Source organism: Alligator sinensis, unplaced genomic scaffold (genome assembly GCF_000455745.1).
Source record: "Alligator sinensis unplaced genomic scaffold, ASM45574v1 scaffold514_1, whole genome shotgun sequence".
Classification (NCBI taxonomy): Eukaryota; Metazoa; Chordata; order Crocodylia; family Alligatoridae; genus Alligator; species Alligator sinensis.
Genome location: NW_005842385.1, coordinates 344,661 through 350,093, shown reverse-complemented (window position 1 = coordinate 350,093; position 5,433 = coordinate 344,661).

The window sequence follows — 5,433 nt, the reverse complement described above, 5'->3', positions numbered from 1 at the left end:
ACCCTCCAGCCAATTTGCCACCCACCGGACTGTGTAGTCATCCAAGTCACAGCCTCTTAACTTGTTCACCAGTATGGGGTGGGATACTGTATTGAAGGCCTTCCTGAAGTCCAAGTATACGACATCCACCCCTCCTCCTGTGTCCAGGCGTTTCATAACCTGGTCATAAAAAGAGACTAGATTAGTCAGGCATGATCTGCCTGCTACGAACCCGTGCTGGTTTCCCCTCAGCATAATTTGTGCTGCCGGGCTCTCGCAAATGTGAGCCTTGATAATTTTTTCAAAGACTTTGCCAAGGATGGAGGTGGGACTGACTGGCCTATAGTTGCCCGGGTCCTCCTTCCTCCCCTTTTTGAAAATGGGGACCACATTGGCCCTTTCCCAGTCCTCCGGGACTTGGCCCATGCGCCACGAGCGTTCAAATATTCCTGCCAGTGGCTGTGCGATGACGTTGGCCAGTGCCTTCAGTACCCTTGGATGGAGCTCATCCAGGCCTGCCTACTTAAAGGCATCCAGTTCCTCCAAGTGACTCTGCACCATGTCAGGGTCTACGCATGGTAGTCTGGCACCTTGCTGCTGCCTCTCAACAATCCCAGTGAGAGACTTGTCGTGCCCCTCGCTTAGGAACACTGAGGCAAAGAACTCGTTGAGGAGTTCAGTCTTGTCCCCCCTGTCCATCCAACTGAGTTCAAGGCACATGACGGTATCAGCCTATCAATGCTGAATAGTCCAGCCTGACTCAGATGTGCTCTGTTAACCCGTGTGCTTGTGTCTGACTGCATTTATTGTTGCCCTGATGAACTGAGTTCAAGGAATATGAGGGGTTTAGCCTCTCAATGCTAAATAACCCAGCCTGGCTTAGGCATGTCCTGTTGATCTGTGTATGTATGTGCATACATGTGTTTGACTTATTTGGTGGTTGGAGGAACCCAGCCCCATTGAAACTGAGTCCTGCGAGATAGCTCCATTGGGGGTGAGGACTTGCAGAAGGGAGAGACAAGCTCCATATAGAAACACAAGTAGCACAAGCAGCACATTGATAGAATTACAGACACCCCCAGAAATGTACCCCTAATAAATGAACACACCCCAAAGTGGCAGGCAAATCTGGTAATACTGCCACCCACGGGGAGCAGGGCTAGGAAGCAGCTGCCACAGTAGCAAGGCCAGCAGAGGGGAGGGGAACAGAACAGAAGGGTGGAGGAGGAGGCCATTTGCACCGCCATGGAGGGAAGGACTGGGGCCTCTGGCAGCTCAGGGCCTAAGACATGTGCCTAGTTTGCCTATATGTTAATCTGGTCCTGGTCCCAAGGGTCTGTACCACCCCTTTCTGCCTCCTGCATGCTGAGAGTGGGTCCCGGGGTGTCTGCACCACCTCCTTCTGCCCCCATGCACCCAGATTGGGTCCCAGAGGCCAGACACCACCACCTCTTGCCCCCCGTGTACCAGGATTGGATCCTGAACATCTGGCACCGCCCCCTCAGCATGCTAGGATTGGTTCCCAGGGGTCCAGCATCTCCCCTTCCTGCCTTCCATGCACTGGGATTGGCCCCTCTAGCTCAGCACTGCCCCCACCCAGATTGGGCCCTGCAGCCTGGCATCACCACTGCCCAGTACCGCACACTGTGATTGGGTGCCAGATCTAGTGCGCTGGGCCAGGGACTCTCCATGGGTCGAGAAATTTGGTAACAGGAGTGGTACTACCACTCCCCTGCTGCCAAATTTCTGGGTGGGTGGGGAACCCTGCAGGCTGGATAACATGGTGCTGTGGGCCAGAGGTTGAAAAGCCCTGGTACAGTCTATCAGTGAGCAAATAAAGTTTACTGTTTATCAAAAGTAATGTATGAGGCCCAAGAGAAAGTCAACTTTGGCTGAAATTGAGTGACAGGGTGACTACCAGACAAAAGAAGAATATCTTAATTTTCTGAATATGACAGCAGAAATTTAGGGCTACATTCATAGGAGCTTCTACCAGTCTCCCAAATTCTAGAATTAGTTGTTTGCATGACATGAAACTACAGAAAGAAATTCAGCCAGAGAGAGACTTTTTGGAAATTATTTATAAGCCCTTCAGCTTGGAAACAACACAGGAGAGAGTCTGAAGTTCCTATTGGCTCCAAAACTTAGTTTCTGATGAACTTCTAAGCATTCAAAGAAAACAATTCCTGTATAGTTTATCTGTTCCTAATGCTCTGTTAAAACTAATAAAACCATGTTCATCTCACTGTAGGCAAGGTAGTCTCTTGGCCTACACTTGGAAGTAAAGTCCTAAAACAACCTTAAATACATCATTTACTTCCAACTATCTTTATTTATCTTCTGTCTACATCAGGGGTGGGCAATTATTTGAGGCAGAAGAATACTTAATGAGTTTTGGTGAACTGCTGAGGGCTGAACACAAAATCTTTCAGAAGATATCATTTTAATAAATTATGGATAAAAAAAACAAATCATATATTAAAAAACAAACATCAACTATAATATATTTTAATTTTATTTAAAAAAATAATGTGTGCCCTGATTTATGGGGTTTTTTTTGTGTAGTGTATATAGAGATGGTTACAAAACAACAGCTCAATATAAAGTCTTACTCTTGTATATTGTGTGGAGGAGGAATGGGGGGGTGGGTATGTGTGGGTGGTGGGGGGCTGGGAGGTGGGTGTGCACATGTGTGTGGAGGGCTGCCCATACACTAGGTCCCGGAAGTTAGTTGAGGCAGGGAGGGAGGAAGTGGGACAGGAGGTGCATGCAGCAGAGCTCACCTAGGCGGTATGGTGCAAGTACAGGTGTGGTCTTCTCCCCCTCCACCCTTTATCTGGCTCAAAGCTGCCCCCACAGTGCTCCACATAGGGCTGTGCCCTGCCTGCTTCTGGCTGGAGCAGGCCATGCCTTGCTCCTTCCAACATCCGCTGACAGCACTGCCCTGGCCCCAAACCTGGCCACTGCACACCGCTTCCCAGCAGGGCTGCCTTCTACCCATTCAGCCACCTGAAGGTGGCTGCTCAATGGTCATTGAGCCAGAAGCTGGAGAAGGAGCCACCCAGCTGCACCTTCCCCACCTGCCTAGCTGTGTATGTGGTGCCTGGCGTGCATTCCTGTTGCTGCCACCACTTCCCTGTGCTATCTAGGAGGAAGAGGAAGAGACACTGGAGCTGAGCAGTACCTGGATAGTGCGGCAGCAGCAGGAGCACCCCCAGTGGGAAGCTATGCACACTGCCTGGGGCAGTACTGTCATTAGGCATGGGCTGGGTGCAGGCAGGAACGCAGCATGGGCTGCCTTGCTTGGGAGTGGGTGGGGATCAGCCTCGTGCGGAGTGCTGTGCATCAGAAACAATCAGTTGGTGGGCTGGATGTGGCCCTTGGGCAATAGTTTGCCCTCCCCTGATCTACATTCACCCAATCTAAATACATTCTTCATTAATGACCAGTAAACACTTGACTCAGTTGAATATCTTTTGGGTTAGAGACATTTCCCTCTATTTATAAAATGCCAAGCACTGCTGTGAAGCTGGAGATGGCCTCTCCCATCTCCAGAGTACGGGCCAGACAGAGCAGGAATCTATTACCCTCTGCAGGTGGTTCACCCACCCTTCTGAGGGCTGGATATTTTACTCATCCCTGATCAGTTGCCTAACTGAAAATCCCATTGTCAGAGACACATACAAAAAACTAGAACTGCACACCGCTTTGTCAGAGATGAACAAGTCAAGCTATTTACCCTCTAGGCAAACAGGTCAGAAATCACTCTAATACATTCTTTGCACAAAGAATACCATGCCCAAGATTCCTTTCTACTGCATGTGTGTTACTTGCAGGTTATAAATACTCAATGAAAGACCAAACTAGAGTGATTTTTCTATTAAAGAATTAAATAAAAGAAACTCATAAAATAGAACCTCATTATAACAAGCCTCCAGATTTAACATTTTTAAAAGGAGGAACTGTTTTTTTATCCTGACAAAGTAGCAAATTGACTAACTCTATTACAGTGAACACCCACTTTTAATGAACTTTCTTTTGGTTCCATGGGGTTTCGTTATCATGAGGCTCTACTGTAATTTATGGCAACAAATAGGAATTATAATGAAGTCAGCTAAGCAAAGAGTCGCAGAGGCCTAGAGTTGGCATTTCTGAGATTTTCAGCATGTTTTCTCTTAATTAAATATATACATATTTGAAATGATGCTGAATTTCTAAGGTTTCAAGTGTTTCTACTATAATACTCTAATGAAACTTTTAAATAACTATTACATATTAATTTAGAACGTCAGCTTTATCATAAAATATTTTTTCTTGAGAAGAGAGATTGTTTCTATAAGAAACCTGCACAACTCTTTCAATGAGATGTCATTCTTTTTTACTGTATACTTTGTGTAAAAGCACTCCCTGCTTATGCTCCAGTATAAATGACACATAAAAGGGAGAGATATAATTGCATATATACTTCCTAGTAAATTAAACTAAAACAAATAAGAGGTGCTGGTTTCCAGGGCACAGGCTGTTGCAGAGCAAAGCAAACTATTTTCATGTTTTAAAGCATGCAATGGAAATGTCTTCAAAGGTATCATTTGCTATTTGATCTAAACTCAAAGCTTGACAAATGGAATCATTATATAATGCTGCTTTTATGATTGAAGAATTTGTACCACAATAGGGTGTTTTGTTGCCAAATTAAGCAGCACATTTCACTCATTAACTTAATTAGGACCATAACAGCAAAAAGCTTAGCTTGACAGAACGGATGTTTGGCAGTAGAGAAATTCTTGCTTGCAGCCTAGAGACAAAGGATAATTTTTATTTTGTTTATGGGAGCTGGGCAAAACCTTCTTGAAGGAGGTTATTCCCCTGTACCAAACAGCAACAGTATCTAGTTTACCTCCCTACTGGGGAGCTGTATTCTATCAATCCCGTGTGTGATTCACACGTCCAGTTGGTCTAAGATAGTGACTGCTCAGTACCCTTTCTCCATTAAGAGCACTGAATGCAAACAAATTAATTAGCACATTCCAGTGAATGAACGCTATTTATCAGTAAAAGACCCAAGGAATAATCAAATTGTTTAAGAGTTAATTGAATGCAGAAATTTCGAATGCAAATGACATGAACTCAGTGTGACTTTGCAGATTTAAAAGTTCTGAGTGTTTTGCGCTCTCCAACTTGAGGGATGGAGGAGAAGCAGAAAAAAAAAGAGCAGTGGCACTGGAATAGATTTCCTCAAAGGTTGTGCTTATTCTAGGAGAAGGGTTTTTATTCTTATTATTATTTTGCTAAAACTTCTCATGGTTACCACTCTGGTTGGCAGAATGCTAAGCAGCCCCTGGTGTTTCAAAGATAGAAACGTGACAGATGTCAGTGGTCAATGGCACCTGGTTTCATTCTCTCGCCATCAGTAGGACCACTGGCAATAAAAGCAGGATATTTTAGCTAAATGCC